Source organism: Rhinoderma darwinii (genome assembly GCF_050947455.1).
Source record: "Rhinoderma darwinii isolate aRhiDar2 chromosome 2 unlocalized genomic scaffold, aRhiDar2.hap1 SUPER_2_unloc_55, whole genome shotgun sequence".
Taxonomy (NCBI): Eukaryota; Metazoa; Chordata; class Amphibia; order Anura; family Rhinodermatidae; genus Rhinoderma; species Rhinoderma darwinii.
Window position 1 is genome coordinate 126,667 of NW_027461724.1, and position 13,402 is coordinate 140,068.

General features: G+C 42.0%; 65 pseudogenes; all 65 read right to left on the bottom strand.

The window, feature by feature from the left end:
- Positions 1-12: 12 nt before the first annotated feature.
- Positions 13-131, bottom strand: LOC142678263 (5S ribosomal RNA; annotated as a pseudogene).
- A 67-nt stretch (positions 132-198) lies between these two features.
- Positions 199-317, bottom strand: LOC142679809 (5S ribosomal RNA; annotated as a pseudogene).
- Positions 318-384: 67 nt separating this feature from the next.
- Positions 385-503, bottom strand: LOC142678838 (5S ribosomal RNA; annotated as a pseudogene).
- Positions 504-570: 67 nt separating this feature from the next.
- LOC142680000 (5S ribosomal RNA) lies at positions 571-689 on the bottom strand (annotated as a pseudogene).
- A 67-nt stretch (positions 690-756) lies between these two features.
- On the bottom strand, positions 757-875 carry LOC142678383 (5S ribosomal RNA; annotated as a pseudogene).
- A 67-nt stretch (positions 876-942) lies between these two features.
- On the bottom strand, positions 943-1,061 carry LOC142678102 (5S ribosomal RNA; annotated as a pseudogene).
- A 67-nt stretch (positions 1,062-1,128) lies between these two features.
- LOC142679897 (5S ribosomal RNA) lies at positions 1,129-1,247 on the bottom strand (annotated as a pseudogene).
- Positions 1,248-1,362: 115 nt separating this feature from the next.
- LOC142678154 (5S ribosomal RNA) lies at positions 1,363-1,481 on the bottom strand (annotated as a pseudogene).
- Positions 1,482-1,548: 67 nt separating this feature from the next.
- On the bottom strand, positions 1,549-1,667 carry LOC142679216 (5S ribosomal RNA; annotated as a pseudogene).
- Positions 1,668-1,734: 67 nt separating this feature from the next.
- LOC142678463 (5S ribosomal RNA) lies at positions 1,735-1,853 on the bottom strand (annotated as a pseudogene).
- A 67-nt stretch (positions 1,854-1,920) lies between these two features.
- LOC142678699 (5S ribosomal RNA) lies at positions 1,921-2,039 on the bottom strand (annotated as a pseudogene).
- Positions 2,040-2,106: 67 nt separating this feature from the next.
- LOC142677937 (5S ribosomal RNA) lies at positions 2,107-2,225 on the bottom strand (annotated as a pseudogene).
- A 67-nt stretch (positions 2,226-2,292) lies between these two features.
- On the bottom strand, positions 2,293-2,411 carry LOC142678805 (5S ribosomal RNA; annotated as a pseudogene).
- Positions 2,412-2,478: 67 nt separating this feature from the next.
- LOC142679898 (5S ribosomal RNA) lies at positions 2,479-2,597 on the bottom strand (annotated as a pseudogene).
- Positions 2,598-2,664: 67 nt separating this feature from the next.
- On the bottom strand, positions 2,665-2,783 carry LOC142678172 (5S ribosomal RNA; annotated as a pseudogene).
- A 67-nt stretch (positions 2,784-2,850) lies between these two features.
- On the bottom strand, positions 2,851-2,969 carry LOC142679018 (5S ribosomal RNA; annotated as a pseudogene).
- A 67-nt stretch (positions 2,970-3,036) lies between these two features.
- Positions 3,037-3,155, bottom strand: LOC142679322 (5S ribosomal RNA; annotated as a pseudogene).
- Positions 3,156-3,222: 67 nt separating this feature from the next.
- Positions 3,223-3,341, bottom strand: LOC142678370 (5S ribosomal RNA; annotated as a pseudogene).
- A 67-nt stretch (positions 3,342-3,408) lies between these two features.
- Positions 3,409-3,527, bottom strand: LOC142678478 (5S ribosomal RNA; annotated as a pseudogene).
- A 67-nt stretch (positions 3,528-3,594) lies between these two features.
- LOC142679294 (5S ribosomal RNA) lies at positions 3,595-3,713 on the bottom strand (annotated as a pseudogene).
- Positions 3,714-3,780: 67 nt separating this feature from the next.
- Positions 3,781-3,899, bottom strand: LOC142679021 (5S ribosomal RNA; annotated as a pseudogene).
- A 67-nt stretch (positions 3,900-3,966) lies between these two features.
- On the bottom strand, positions 3,967-4,085 carry LOC142678059 (5S ribosomal RNA; annotated as a pseudogene).
- A 67-nt stretch (positions 4,086-4,152) lies between these two features.
- Positions 4,153-4,271, bottom strand: LOC142678844 (5S ribosomal RNA; annotated as a pseudogene).
- A 67-nt stretch (positions 4,272-4,338) lies between these two features.
- On the bottom strand, positions 4,339-4,457 carry LOC142679844 (5S ribosomal RNA; annotated as a pseudogene).
- A 67-nt stretch (positions 4,458-4,524) lies between these two features.
- Positions 4,525-4,643, bottom strand: LOC142678464 (5S ribosomal RNA; annotated as a pseudogene).
- Positions 4,644-4,710: 67 nt separating this feature from the next.
- On the bottom strand, positions 4,711-4,829 carry LOC142678276 (5S ribosomal RNA; annotated as a pseudogene).
- Positions 4,830-4,896: 67 nt separating this feature from the next.
- Positions 4,897-5,015, bottom strand: LOC142679004 (5S ribosomal RNA; annotated as a pseudogene).
- A 67-nt stretch (positions 5,016-5,082) lies between these two features.
- LOC142679023 (5S ribosomal RNA) lies at positions 5,083-5,201 on the bottom strand (annotated as a pseudogene).
- Positions 5,202-5,268: 67 nt separating this feature from the next.
- On the bottom strand, positions 5,269-5,387 carry LOC142678060 (5S ribosomal RNA; annotated as a pseudogene).
- A 67-nt stretch (positions 5,388-5,454) lies between these two features.
- Positions 5,455-5,573, bottom strand: LOC142678000 (5S ribosomal RNA; annotated as a pseudogene).
- Positions 5,574-5,640: 67 nt separating this feature from the next.
- LOC142680010 (5S ribosomal RNA) lies at positions 5,641-5,759 on the bottom strand (annotated as a pseudogene).
- A 67-nt stretch (positions 5,760-5,826) lies between these two features.
- Positions 5,827-5,945, bottom strand: LOC142679899 (5S ribosomal RNA; annotated as a pseudogene).
- Positions 5,946-6,012: 67 nt separating this feature from the next.
- On the bottom strand, positions 6,013-6,131 carry LOC142678542 (5S ribosomal RNA; annotated as a pseudogene).
- Positions 6,132-6,198: 67 nt separating this feature from the next.
- Positions 6,199-6,317, bottom strand: LOC142678191 (5S ribosomal RNA; annotated as a pseudogene).
- Positions 6,318-6,384: 67 nt separating this feature from the next.
- On the bottom strand, positions 6,385-6,503 carry LOC142678412 (5S ribosomal RNA; annotated as a pseudogene).
- A 67-nt stretch (positions 6,504-6,570) lies between these two features.
- LOC142679900 (5S ribosomal RNA) lies at positions 6,571-6,689 on the bottom strand (annotated as a pseudogene).
- Positions 6,690-6,942: 253 nt separating this feature from the next.
- Positions 6,943-7,061, bottom strand: LOC142678573 (5S ribosomal RNA; annotated as a pseudogene).
- Positions 7,062-7,128: 67 nt separating this feature from the next.
- LOC142678215 (5S ribosomal RNA) lies at positions 7,129-7,247 on the bottom strand (annotated as a pseudogene).
- Positions 7,248-7,497: 250 nt separating this feature from the next.
- LOC142678872 (5S ribosomal RNA) lies at positions 7,498-7,616 on the bottom strand (annotated as a pseudogene).
- Positions 7,617-7,683: 67 nt separating this feature from the next.
- Positions 7,684-7,802, bottom strand: LOC142679987 (5S ribosomal RNA; annotated as a pseudogene).
- A 91-nt stretch (positions 7,803-7,893) lies between these two features.
- Positions 7,894-8,012, bottom strand: LOC142678001 (5S ribosomal RNA; annotated as a pseudogene).
- A 67-nt stretch (positions 8,013-8,079) lies between these two features.
- Positions 8,080-8,198, bottom strand: LOC142677764 (5S ribosomal RNA; annotated as a pseudogene).
- A 91-nt stretch (positions 8,199-8,289) lies between these two features.
- On the bottom strand, positions 8,290-8,408 carry LOC142678404 (5S ribosomal RNA; annotated as a pseudogene).
- Positions 8,409-8,475: 67 nt separating this feature from the next.
- LOC142678884 (5S ribosomal RNA) lies at positions 8,476-8,594 on the bottom strand (annotated as a pseudogene).
- A 67-nt stretch (positions 8,595-8,661) lies between these two features.
- LOC142679110 (5S ribosomal RNA) lies at positions 8,662-8,780 on the bottom strand (annotated as a pseudogene).
- Positions 8,781-8,871: 91 nt separating this feature from the next.
- Positions 8,872-8,990, bottom strand: LOC142678162 (5S ribosomal RNA; annotated as a pseudogene).
- Positions 8,991-9,057: 67 nt separating this feature from the next.
- LOC142678066 (5S ribosomal RNA) lies at positions 9,058-9,176 on the bottom strand (annotated as a pseudogene).
- Positions 9,177-9,243: 67 nt separating this feature from the next.
- LOC142679129 (5S ribosomal RNA) lies at positions 9,244-9,362 on the bottom strand (annotated as a pseudogene).
- A 253-nt stretch (positions 9,363-9,615) lies between these two features.
- LOC142677794 (5S ribosomal RNA) lies at positions 9,616-9,734 on the bottom strand (annotated as a pseudogene).
- A 67-nt stretch (positions 9,735-9,801) lies between these two features.
- LOC142678103 (5S ribosomal RNA) lies at positions 9,802-9,920 on the bottom strand (annotated as a pseudogene).
- A 67-nt stretch (positions 9,921-9,987) lies between these two features.
- On the bottom strand, positions 9,988-10,106 carry LOC142679988 (5S ribosomal RNA; annotated as a pseudogene).
- A 91-nt stretch (positions 10,107-10,197) lies between these two features.
- On the bottom strand, positions 10,198-10,316 carry LOC142678002 (5S ribosomal RNA; annotated as a pseudogene).
- A 67-nt stretch (positions 10,317-10,383) lies between these two features.
- On the bottom strand, positions 10,384-10,502 carry LOC142678181 (5S ribosomal RNA; annotated as a pseudogene).
- Positions 10,503-10,593: 91 nt separating this feature from the next.
- LOC142678004 (5S ribosomal RNA) lies at positions 10,594-10,712 on the bottom strand (annotated as a pseudogene).
- A 67-nt stretch (positions 10,713-10,779) lies between these two features.
- Positions 10,780-10,898, bottom strand: LOC142678897 (5S ribosomal RNA; annotated as a pseudogene).
- A 67-nt stretch (positions 10,899-10,965) lies between these two features.
- Positions 10,966-11,084, bottom strand: LOC142679111 (5S ribosomal RNA; annotated as a pseudogene).
- A 91-nt stretch (positions 11,085-11,175) lies between these two features.
- Positions 11,176-11,294, bottom strand: LOC142679797 (5S ribosomal RNA; annotated as a pseudogene).
- Positions 11,295-11,361: 67 nt separating this feature from the next.
- Positions 11,362-11,480, bottom strand: LOC142678067 (5S ribosomal RNA; annotated as a pseudogene).
- A 67-nt stretch (positions 11,481-11,547) lies between these two features.
- Positions 11,548-11,666, bottom strand: LOC142679130 (5S ribosomal RNA; annotated as a pseudogene).
- A 253-nt stretch (positions 11,667-11,919) lies between these two features.
- On the bottom strand, positions 11,920-12,038 carry LOC142677795 (5S ribosomal RNA; annotated as a pseudogene).
- Positions 12,039-12,291: 253 nt separating this feature from the next.
- On the bottom strand, positions 12,292-12,410 carry LOC142678209 (5S ribosomal RNA; annotated as a pseudogene).
- Positions 12,411-12,663: 253 nt separating this feature from the next.
- Positions 12,664-12,782, bottom strand: LOC142678293 (5S ribosomal RNA; annotated as a pseudogene).
- A 67-nt stretch (positions 12,783-12,849) lies between these two features.
- On the bottom strand, positions 12,850-12,968 carry LOC142677893 (5S ribosomal RNA; annotated as a pseudogene).
- Positions 12,969-13,035: 67 nt separating this feature from the next.
- Positions 13,036-13,154, bottom strand: LOC142678851 (5S ribosomal RNA; annotated as a pseudogene).
- A 67-nt stretch (positions 13,155-13,221) lies between these two features.
- LOC142678962 (5S ribosomal RNA) lies at positions 13,222-13,340 on the bottom strand (annotated as a pseudogene).
- Positions 13,341-13,402: the final 62 nt, after the last annotated feature.

Consider the following 13,402-nt stretch of genomic DNA (forward strand, 5'->3'; position numbering starts at 1 on the left):
GACATAATAAAAATTCAACCGCACCACGGATTCCCAGACAGTCTCCCACACTGGTACTAGTGAGGCCTTAAGCTGTGTAACTTCTGCGTTCTAACGAGAGCAGGCATATTCAGCTTAGAATGGCCATTGACGTTAAATGCTTTAATCCATAGTCCTATTTAATCTATTGTGAAACAAAATCTAAACGACATAATAAAATGTCAACCGCACCACGGATTCCCAGACAGTCTCCCACACTGGTACTAGCGAGGCCTTAAGCTGTGTAACTTCTGCGATCTGACGAGAGCAGGCACATTCAGCTTAGAATGGCCATTGACCTTAAATGCTTTAATCCATAGTCCTTTTTAATCGATTGTGAAACAAAATCTAAACGACATAATAAAAAGTTAACCGCACCACGGATTCCCAGACAGTCTCCCACACTGGTACTAGCGAGGCCTTAAGCTGTGTAACTTCTGCGATCTGACGAAAGCAGGGACATTCAGCTTAGAATGGCCATTGACATTAAATGCTTTAATCCATAGTCCTTTTTAATCGATTGTGAAACAAAATCTAAACGACATAATAAAAATTCAACCGCACCACGGATTCCCAGAAAGTCTCCCACACTGGTACTAGCGAGGCCTTAAGCTGTGTAACTTCTGCGTTCTGACGAGAGCAGGCACATTCAGCTTAGAATGGCCATTGACGTTAAATGCTTTAATCCATAGTCCTATTTAATCTATTGTGAAACAAAATCTAAACGACATAATAAAAAGTCAACCACACCACGGATTCCAAGACAGTCTCCCACACTGGTACTAGCGAGGCCTTAAGCTGTGTAACTTCTGCGATCTGACGAGAGCAGGCACATTCAGCTTAGAATGGCCATTGACCTTAAATGCTTTAATCCATAGTCCTTTTTAATCGATTGTGAAACAAAATCTAAACGACATAATAAAAAGTCAACCGCACCACGGATTCCCAGACAGTCTCCCACACTGGTACTAGCGAGGCCTTAAGATGTGTAACTTCTGCGATCTGACGAGAGCAGGCACATTCAGCTTAGAATGGCCATTGACATTAAATGCTTTAATCCATAGTCCTTTTTAATCGATTGTGAAACAAAATCTAAACGACATAATAAAAAGTCAACCGCACCACGGATTCCCAGACAGTCTCCCACACTGGTACTAGCGAGGCCTTAAGCTGTGTAACTTCTGCGATCTGACGAGAGCAGGGACATTCAGCTTAGAATGGCCATTGACATTCAGCTTAGAATGGCCATTGACATTCAGCTTAGAATGGCCATTGACGTTAAATGCTTTAATCCATAGTCCTATTTAATCTATTGTGAAACAAAATCTAAACGACATAATAAAAAGTCAACCACACCACGGATTCCCAGACAGTCTCCCACACTGGTACTAGCGAGGCCTTAAGCTGTGTAACTTCTGCGATCCGACGAGAGCAGGCACATTCAGCTTAGAATGGCCATTGACCTTAAATGCTTTAATCCATAGTCCTTTTTAATCGATTGTGAAACAAAATCTAAACGACATAATAAAAAGTCAACCGCACCACGGATTCCCAGACAGTCTCCCACACTGGTACTAGCGAGGCCTTAAGCTGTGTAACTTCTGCGATCTGACGAGAGATGGCACATTCAGCTTAGAATGGCCATTGACATTAAATGCTTTAATCCATAGTCCTTTTTAATCGATTGTGAAACAAAATCTAAACGACATAATAAAAAGTCAACCGCACCACGGATTCCCAGACAGTCTCCCACACTGGTACTAGCGAGGCATTAAGCTGTGTAACTTCTGCGATCTGACGAGAGCAGGCACATTCAGCTTAGAATGGCCATTGACATTAAAAGCCTTAATCCATAGTCCTATTTAATCTATTGTGAAACAAAATCTAAACAACATAATAAAAAGTCAACCGCACCACGGATTCCCAGACAGTCTCCCACACTGATACTAGCGAGGTCTTAAGCTGTGTAACTTCTGCGATCTGACGAGAGCAGGGACATTCAGCTTAGAATGGCCATTGACATTAAATGCTTTAATCCATAGTCCTTTTTAATCGATTGTGAAACAAAATCTAAACGACATAATAAAAATTCAACCGCACCACGGATTCCCAGACAGTCTCCCACACTGGTACTAGCGAGGCCTTAAGCTGTGTAACTTCTGCGTTCTAACGAGAGCAGGCACATTCAGCTTAGAATGGCCATTGACGTTAAATGCTTTAATCCATAGTCCTATTTAATCTATTGTGAAACAAAATCTAAACGACATAATAAAATGTCAACAGCACCACGGATTCCCAGACAGTCTCCCACACTGTTACTAGCGAGGCATTAAGCTGTGTAACTTCTGCGATCTGACGAGAGCAGGCACATTCAGCTTAGAATGGCCATTGACCTTAAAAGCCTTAATCCATAGTCCTATTTAATCTATTGTGAAACAAAATCTAAACAACATAATAAAAAGTCAACCGCACCACGGATTCCCAGACAGTCTCCCACACTGGTACTAGCGAGGCCTTAAGCTGTGTAACTTCTGCGATCTGACGAGAGCAGGGACATTCAGCTTAGAATGGCCATTGACATTAAATGCTTTAATCCATAGTCCTTTTTAATCGATTGTGAAACAAAATCTAAACGACATAATAAAAATTCAACCGCACCACGGATTCCCAGACAGTCTCCCACACTGGTACTAGCGAGGCCTTAAGCTGTGTAACTTCTGCGTTCTGACGAGAGCAGGCACATTCAGCTTAGAATGGCCACTGACGTTAAATGCTTTAATCTATAGTCCTATTTAATCTATTGTGAAACAAAATCTAAACGACATAATAAAAAGGCAACCGCACCACGGATTCCCAGACAGTCTCCCACACTGGTACTAGCGAGGCCTTAAGCTGTGTAACTTCTGCGATCTGACGAGAGAAGGCACATTCAGCTTAGAATGGCCATTGACCTTAAATGCTTTAATCCATAGTCCTTTTTAATCGATTGTGAAACAAAATCTAAACGACATAATAAAAAGTCAACCGCACCACAGATTCCCAGACAGTCTCCCACACTGGTACTAGCGAGGCATTAAGCTGTGTAACTTCTGCGATCTGACAAGAGCAGGCACATTCAGCTTAGAATGGCCATTGACATTAAAAGCCTTAATCCATAGTCCTATTTAATCTATTGTGAAACAAAATCTAAACAACATAATAAAAAGTCAACCGCACCACGGATTCCCAGACAGTCTCCCACACTGGTACTAGCGAGGCCTTAAGCTGTGAAACTTCTGCGATCTGACGAGAGCAGGCACATTCAGCTTAGAATGGCCATTGACCTTAAATGCTTTAATCCATAGTCCTTTTTAATTGATTGTGAAACAAAATCTAAACGCCATAATAAAAAGTCAACCGCACTACGGATTCCCAGACAGTCTCCCACACTGGTACTAGCGAGGCCTTAAGCTGTGTAACTTCTGCGATCTGACGAGAGCAGGGACATTCAGCTTAGAATGGCCATTGACATTAAATGCTTTAATCCATAGTCCTTTTTAATCGATTGTGAAACAAAATCTAAACGACATAATAAAAATTCAACCGCACCACGGATTCCCAGACAGTCTCCCACACTGGTACTAGGGAGGCCTTAAGCTGTGTAACTTCTGAGATCTGACGAGAGCAGGCACATTCAGCTTAGAATGGCCATTGACATTAAATGCTTTAATCCATAGTCCTTTTTAATCGATTGTGAAACAAAATCTAAACGACATAATAAAAATTCAACCGCACCACGGATTCCCAGACAGTCTCCCACACTGGTACTAGCGAGGCCTTAAGCTGTGTAACTTCTGCGTTCTGACGAGAGCAGGCTCATTCAGCTTAAAATGGCCACTGACGTTAAATGCTTTAATCCATAGTCCTATTTAATCTATTGTGAAACAAAATCTAAACGACATAATAAAAAGGCAACCGCACCACGGATTCCCAGACAGTCTCCCACACTGGTACTAGCGAGGCCTTAAGCTGTGTAACTTCTGCGATCTGACGAGAGCAGGGACATTCAGCTTAGAATGGCCATTGACATTAAATGCTTTAATCCATAGTCCTTTTTAATCGATTGTGAAACAAAATCTAAACGACATAAAAACAATTCTACCGCACCACGGATTCCCAGACAGTCTCCCACACTGGTACTAGCGAGGCCTTAAGCTGTGTAACTTCTGCGTTCTGACGAGAGCAGGCACATTCATCTTAGAATGGCCATTGACGTTAAATGCTTTAATCCATAGTCCTATTTAATCTATTGTGAAACAAAATCTAAACTACATAATAAAAAGTCAACCGCACCATGGATTCCCAGACGGTCTCCCACACTGGTACTAGCGAGGCCTTAAGCTGTGTAACTTCTGCGATCTGACGAGAGCAGGCACATTCAGCTTAGAATGGCCATTGACCTTAAATGCTTTAATCCATAGTCCTTTTTAATCGATTGTGAAACAAAATCTAAACGACATAATAAAAAGTCAACCGCACCACGGATTCCCAGACAGTCTCCCACACTGGTACTAGCGAGGCATTAAGCTGTGTAACTTCTGCGATCTGACGAGAGCAGGCACATTCAGCTTAGAATGGCCATTGACATTAAAAGCCTTAATCCATAGTCCTATTTAATCTATTGTGAAACAAAATCTAAACAACATAATAAAAAGTCAACCGCACCACGGATTCCCAGACAGTCTCCCACACTAGTACTAGCGAGGCCTTAAGCTGTGTAACTTCGGCGATCTGACGAGAGCAGGGACATTCAGCTTAGAATGGCCATTGACATTAAATGCTTTAATCCATAGTCCTTTTTAATCGATTGTGAAACAAAATCTAAACGACATAATAAAAATTCAACCGCACCACGGATTCCCAGACAGTCTCCCACACTGGTACTAGCGAGGCCTTAAGCTGTGTATATTCTGCGATCTGACGAGAGCAGGCACATTCAGCTTAGAATGGCCATTGACATTAAATGCTTTAATCCATAGTCCTTTTTAATCGATTGTGAAACAAAATCTAAACGACATAATAAAAATTCAACCGCACCACGGATTCCCAGACAGTCTCCCACACTGGTACTAGCGAGGCCTTAAGCTGTGTAACTTCTGCGTTCTGACGAGAGCAGGCTCATTCAGCTTAAAATGGCCACTGACGTTAAATGCTTTAATCCATAGTCCTATTTAATCTATTGTGAAACAAAATCTAAACGACATAATAAAAAGGCAACCGCACCACGGATTCCCAGACAGTCTCCCACACTGGTACTAGCGAGGCCTTAAGCTGTGTAACTTCTGCGATCTGACGAGAGCAGGGACATTCAGCTTAGAATGGCCATTGACATTAAATGCTTTAATCCATAGTCCTTTTTAATCGATTGTGAAACAAAATCTAAACGACATAATAACAATTCAACCGCACCACGGATTCCCAGACAGTCTCCCACACTGGTACTAGCGAGGCCTTAAGCTGTGTAACTTCTGCGATCTGACGAGAGCAGGCACATTCAGCTTAGAATGGCCATTGACATTAAATGCTTTAATCCATAGTCCTTTTTAATCGATTGTGAAACAAAATCTAAACGACATAATAAAAAGTCAACCGCACCACGGATTCCCAGACAGTCTCCCACACTGGTACTAGCGAGGCCTTAAGCTGTGTAACTTCTGCGATCTGACGAGAGCAGGCACATTCAGCTTAGAATAGCCATTGACATTAAATGCTTTAATCGATAGTCCTATTTAATCTATTGTGAAACAAAATCTAAACAACATAATAAAAAGTCAACCGCACCACGGATTCCCAGACAGTCTCCCACACTGGTACTAGCGAGGCCTTAAGCTGTGTAACTTCTGCGATCTGACGAGAGCAGGGACATTCAGCTTAGAATGGCCATTGACATTAAATGCTTTAATCCATAGTCCTTTTTAATCGATTGTGAAACAAAATCTAAACGACATAATAACAATTCAACCGCACCACGGATTCCCAGACAGTCTCCCACACTGGTACTAGCGAGGCCTTAAGGTGTGTAACTTCTGCGTTCTGACGAGAGCAGGCACATTCAGCTTAGAATGGCCATTGACGTTAAATGCTTTAATCCATAGTCCTATTTAATCTATTGTGAAACCAAATCTAAACTACATAATAAAAAGTCAACCGCACCATGGATTCCCAGACAGTCTCCCACACTGGTACTAGCGAGGCCTTAAGCTGTGTAACTTCTGCGATCTGACGAGAGCAGGCACATTCAGCTTAGAATGGCCATTGACCTTAAATGCTTTAATCCATAGTCCTTTTTAATCGATTGTGAAACAAAATCTAAACGACATAATAAAAAGTCAACCGCACCACGGATTCCCAGACAGTCTCCCACACTGGTACTAGCGAGGCCTTAAGCTGTGTAACTTCTGCAATCTGACGAGAGCAGGCACATTCAGCTTAGAATAGCCATTGACATTAAATGCTTTAATCCATAGTCCTTTTTAATCGATTGTGAAACAAAATCTAAACGACATAATAAAAAGTCAACCGCACCACGGATTCCCAGACAGTCTCCCACACTGGTACTAGCGAGGCCTTAAGCTGTGTAACTTCTGCGATCTGACGAGAGCAGGGACATTCAGCTTAGAATGGCCATTGACATTAAATGCTTTGATCCATAGTCCTTTTTAATCGATTGTGAAACAAAATCTAAACGACATAATAACAATTCAACCGCACCACGGATTCCCAGACAGTCTCCCACACTGGTACTAGCGAGGCCTTAAACTGTGTAACTTCTGCGATCTGACAAGGGCAGGCACATTCAGCTTAGAATGGCCATTGACATTAAATGCTTTAATCCATAGTCCTTTTTAATCGATTGTGAAACAAAATCTAAACGACATAATAAAAAGTCAACCGCACCACGGATTCCCAGACAGTCTCCCACACTGGTACTAGCGAGGGCTTAAGCTGAGTAACTTCTGCGATCTGACGAGAGCAGGCACATTCAGCTTAGAATGGCCATTGACATTAAATGCTTTAATACATAGTCCTTTTTAATCTATTGTGAAACAAAATCTAAACAACATAATAAAAAGTCAACCGCACCACGGATTCCCAGACAGTCTCCCACACTGGTACTAGCGAGGCCTTAAGCAGTGTAACTTCTGCGATCTGACGAGAGCAGGGACATTCAGCTTAGAATGGCCATTGACATTCAGCTTAGAATGGCCATTGACATTAAATGCTTTAATCCATAGTCCTTTTTAATCGATTGTGAAACAAAATCTAAACGACATAATAAAAATTCAACCGCACCACGGATTCCCAGACAGTCTCCCACACTGGTACTAGCGAGGCCTTAAGCTGTGTAACTTCAGCTTAGAATGGCCATTGACGTTAAATGCTTTAATCCATAGTCCTATTTAATCTATTGTGAAACAAAATCTAAACGACATAATAAAAAGTCAACCGCACCACGGATTCCCAGACAGTCTCCCACACTGGTACTAGCGAGGCCTTAAGCTGTGTAACTTCTGCGATCTGACGAGAGCAGGCACATTCAGCTTAGAATGGCCATTGACATTAAATGCTTTAATCCATAGTCCTTTTTAATCGATTGTGAAACAAAATCAAAACGACATAATAAAAAGTCAACTGCACCACGGATTCCCAGACAGTCTCCCACACTGGTACTAGCGAGGCCTTAAGCTGTGTAACTTCTGCGATCTGACGAGAGCAGGGACATTCAGCTTAGAATGGCCATTGACATTCAGCTTAGAATGGCCATTGACATTAAATGCTTTAATCCATAGTCCTTTTTAATCGATTGTGAAACAAAATCTAAACGACATAATAAAAATTCAACCGCACCACGGATTCCCAGACAGTCTCCCACACTGGTACTAGCGAGGCCTTAAGCTGTGTAACTTCTGCGATCTGACGAGAGCAGGCACATTCAGCTTAGAATGGCCATTGACATTAAATGCTTTAATCCATAGTCCTTTTTAATCTATTGTGAAACAAAAGCTAAACAACATAATAAAAAGTCAACCGCACCACGGATTCCCAGACAGTCTCCCACACTGGTACTAGCGAGGCCTTAAGCCGTGTAACTTCTGCGATCTGACGAGAGCAGGGACATTCAGCTTAGAATGGCCATTGACATTCAGCTTAGAATGGCCATTGACATTAAATGCTTTAATCCATAGTCCTTTTTAATCGATTGTGAAACAAAATCTAAACGACATAATAAAAATTCAACCGCACCACGGATTCCCAGACAGTCTCCCACACTGGTACTAGCGAGGCCTTAAGCTGTGTAACTTCTGCGATCTGACGAGAGCAGGCACATTCAGCTTAGAATGGCCATTAACGTTAAATGCTTTAATCCATAGTCCTATTTAATCTATTGTGAAACAAAATCTAAACGACATAATAAAAAGTCAACCGCACCACGGATTCCCAGACAGTCTCCCACACTGGTACTAGCGAGGCCTTAAGCTGTGTAACTTCTGCGATCTGACGAGAGCAGGCACATTCAGCTTAGAATGGCCATTGACATTAAATGCTTTAATCCATAGTCCTTTTTAATCGATTGTGAAACAAAATCAAAACGACATAATAAAAAGTCAACCGCACCACGGATTCCCAGACAGTCTCCCACACTGGTACTAGCAAGGCCTTAAGCTGTGTAACTTCTGCGATCTGACGAGAGAAGGGACATTCAGCTTAGAATGGCCATTGACATTCAGCTTAGAATGGCCATTGACATTAAATGCTTTAATCCATAGTCCTTTTCAATCGATTGTGAAACAAAATCTAAACGACATAATAAAAATTCAACCGCACCACGGATTCCCAGACAGTCTCCCACACTGGTACTAGCGAGGCCTTAAGCTGTGTAACTTCTGCATTCTGACGAGAGCAGGTACATTCAGCTTAGAATGGCCATTGACGTTAAATGCTTTAATCCATAGTCCTATTTAATCTATTGTGAAACAAAATCTAAACGACATAATAAAAAGGCAACCGCACCACGGATTCCCAGACAGTCTCCCACACTGGTACTAGCGAGGCCTTAAGCCGTGTAACTTCTGCGATCTGACGAGAGCAGGCACATTCAGCTTAGAATGGCCATTGACATTATAAGCCTTAATCCATAGTCCTATTTAATCTATTGTGAAACAAAATCTAAACAACATAATAAAAATTCAACCGCACCACGGATTCCCAGACAGTCTCCCACACTGGTACTAGCGAGGCCTTAAGCTGTGTAACTTCTGCGATCTGACTAGAGCAGGGACATTCAGCTCAGAATGGCCATTGACATTAAATGCTTTAATCCATAGTCCTTTTTAATCGATTGTGAAACAAAATCTAAACGACATAATAAAAAGTAAACCGCACCACGGACTCCCAGACAGTCTCCCAGACTGGTACTAGCGAGGCCTTAAGCTGTGTAACTTCTTTAATCTGACGAGAGCAGGGACATTCAGCTTAGAATGGCCGTTGACAATAAATGCTATAATCCATAGTCCTTTTTAATCGATTGTGAAACAAAATCTAAACGACATAATAAAAGGTCAACCGCACCACGGATTCCCAGACAGTCTCCCACACTGGTACTAGCGAGGCCTTAAGCTGTGTAAGTTCTGCGATCTGACGAGAGCAGGCACATTCAGCTTAGAATGGCCATTGACATTAAATTCTTTAATCCATAGTCCTATTTAATCTATTGTGCAACAAAATCTAAACGACATAATAAAAAGTCAGCCGCACCACGGATTCCCAGACAGTCTCCCACACTGGTACTAGCGAGGCCTTAAGCTGTGTAACTTCTGCGATCTGACGAGAGCAGGCACATTCAGCTTAGAATGGCCATTGACATTAAATGCTTTAATCCATAGTCCTTTTTAATCGATTGTGAAACAAAATCAAAACGACATAATAAAAAGTCAACTGCACCACGGATTCCCAGACAGTCTCCCACACTGGTACTAGCGAGGCCTTAAGCTGTGTAACTTCTGCGATCTGACGAGAGCAGGGACATTCAGCTTAGAATGGCCATTGACATTCAGCTTAGAATGGCCATTGACATTAAATGCTTTAATCCATAGTCCTTTTTAATCGATTGTGAAACAAAATCTAAACGACATAATAAAAATTCAACCGCACCACGGATTCCCAGACAGTCTCCCACACTGGTACTAGCGAGGCCTTAAGCTGTGTAACTTCTGCGATCTGACGAGAGCAGGCACATTCAGCTTAGAATGGCCATTGACATTAAATGCTTTAATCCATAGTCCTTTTTAATCTATTGTGAAACAAAAGCTAAACAACATAATAAAAAGTCAACCGCACCACGGATTCCCAGACAGTCTCCCACACTGGTACTAGCGAGGCCTTAAGCCGGGTAACTTCTGCGATCTGACGAGAGCAGGGACATTCAGCTTAGAATGGCCATTGACATTCAGCTTAGAATGGCCATTGACATTAAATGCTTTAATCCATAGTCCTTTTTAATCGATTGTGAAACAAAATCTAAACGACATAATAAAAATTCAACCGCACCACGGATTCCCAGACAGTCTCCCACACTGGTACTAGCGAGGCCTTAAGCTGTGTAACTTCTGCGATCTGACGAGAGCAGGCACATTCAGCTTAGAATGGCCATTGACGTTAAATGCTTTAATCCATAGTCCTATTTAATCTATTGTGAAACAAAATCTAAACGACATAATAAAAAGTCAACCGCACCACGGATTCCCAGACAGTCTCCCACACTGGTACTAGCGAGGCCTTAAGCTGTGTAACTTCTGCGATCTGACGAGAGCAGGCACATTCAGCTTAGAATGGCCATTGACATTAAATGCTTTAATCCATAGTCCTTTTTAATCGATTGTGAAACAAAATCAAAACGACATAATAAAAAGTCAACCGCACCACGGATTCCCAGACAGTCTCCCACACTGGTACTAGCAAGGCCTTAAGCTGTGTAACTTCTGCGATCTGACGAGAGAAGGGACATTCAGCTTAGAATGGCCATTGACATTCAGCTTAGAATGGCCATTGACATTAAATGCTTTAATCCATAGTCCTTTTCAATCGATTGTGAAACAAAATCTAAACGACATAATAAAAATTCAACCGCACCACGGATTCCCAGACAGTCTCCCACACTGGTACTAGCGAGGCCTTAAGCTGTGTAACTTCTGCGTTCTGACGAGAGCAGGTACATTCAGCTTAGAATGGCCATTGACGTTAAATGCTTTAATCCATAGTCCTATTTAATCTATTGTGAAACAAAATCTAAACGACATAATAAAAAGGCAACCGCACCACGGATTCCCAGACAGTCTCCCACACTGGTACTAGCGAGGCCTTAAGCCGTGTAACTTCTGCGATCTGACGAGAGCAGGCACATTCAGCTTAGAATGGCCATTGACATTATAAGCCTTAATCCATAGTCCTATTTAATCTATTGTGAAACAAAATCTAAACAACATAATAAAAATTCAACCGCACCACGGATTCCCAGACAGTCTCCCACACTGGTACTAGCGAGGCCTTAAGCTGTGTAACTTCTGCGATCTGACTAGAGCAGGGACATTCAGCTCAGAATGGCCATTGACATTAAATGCTTTAATCCATAGTCCTTTTTAATCGATTGTGAAACAAAATCTAAACGACATAATAAAAAGTAAACCGCACCACGGACTCCCAGACAGTCTCCCAGACTGGTACTAGCGAGGCCTTAAGCTGTGTAACTTCTTTAATCTGACGAGAGCAGGGACATTCAGCTTAGAATGGCCGTTGACAATAAATGCTATAATCCATAGTCCTTTTTAATCGATTGTGAAACAAAATCTAAACGACATAATAAAAGGTCAACCGCACCACGGATTCCCAGACAGTCTCCCACACTGGTACTAGCGAGGCCTTAAGCTGTGTAAGTTCTGCGATCTGACGAGAGCAGGCACATTCAGCTTAGAATGGCCATTGACATTAAATTCTTTAATCCATAGTCCTATTTAATCTATTGTGCAACAAAATCTAAACGACATAATAAAAAGTCAGCCGCACCACGGATTCCCAGACAGTCTCCCACACTGGTACTAGCGAGGCCTTAAGCTATGTAACTTCTGCGATCTGACGAGGGCAGGCACAATCAGTTTAGAATGGCCATAGACATTAAATGCTTTAATCCATAGTCCTTTTTAATCGATTGTGAAACAAAATCTAAACGACATAATAAAAATTCAACCGCACCACGGATTCCCAGACAGTTTCCCACACTGGTACTAGCGAGGCCTTAAGCTGTGTAACTTCTGCGTTCTGACGAGAGCAGGCACATTCAGCTTAGAATGGCCATTGACGTTAAATGCTTTAATCCATAGTCCTATTTAATCTATTGTGAAACAAAATCTAAACGACATAATAAAAAGTCAACCGCACCACGGATTCCCAGACAGTCTCCCACCCTGGTAATAGCAAAGCATTAAGCTGTGTAACTTCTGCGATCTGACGAGAGCAGGCACATTCAGCTTAGAATGGCCATTGACGTTAAATGCTTTAATCCATAGTCCTTTTTAATCGATTGTGAAACAAAATCTAAACGACATAATAAAAAGTCAACTGCACCACGGATTCCGAGACAGTCTCCCACACTGGTACTAGCGAGGCCTTAAGCTGTGTAACTTCTGCGGTCTGACGAGAGCAGGCACATTCAGCTTAGAATGGCCATTGACATTAAATGCTTTAATCCATAGTCCTTTTTAATCGATTGTGAAACAAAATCTAAACAACATAATAAAAAGTCAACCGCACCACGGATTCCCAGACAGTCTCCCACACTGGTACTAGCAAGGCCTTAAGCTGTGTAACTTCTGCGATCTGACGAGAGCAGGGACATTCAGCTTAGAATGGCCATTGACATTAAATGCTTTAATCCATAGTCCTTTTTAATCGATTGTGAAACAAAATCTAAACGACATAATAAAAATGCAACCGCACCACAGATTCCCAGACAGTCTCCCACACTGGTACTAGCGAGGCCTTAAGCTGTGTAACTTCTGCGATCTGACGAGAGCAGGCACATTCAGCTTAGAATGGCCATTGACGTTAAATGCTTTAATCCATAGTCCTATTTAATCTATTGTGAAACAAAATCTAAACGACATAATAAAAAGTCAACCGCACCACGGATTCCCAGACAGTCTCCCACACTGGTACTAGCGAGGTGTTAAGCTGTGTAACTTCTGCGATCTGACGAGAGCAGGCACATTCAGCTTAGAATGGCCATTGACATTAAATGCTTTAATCCATAGTCCTTTTTAATCGATTGTGAAACAAAATCTAAACAACATAA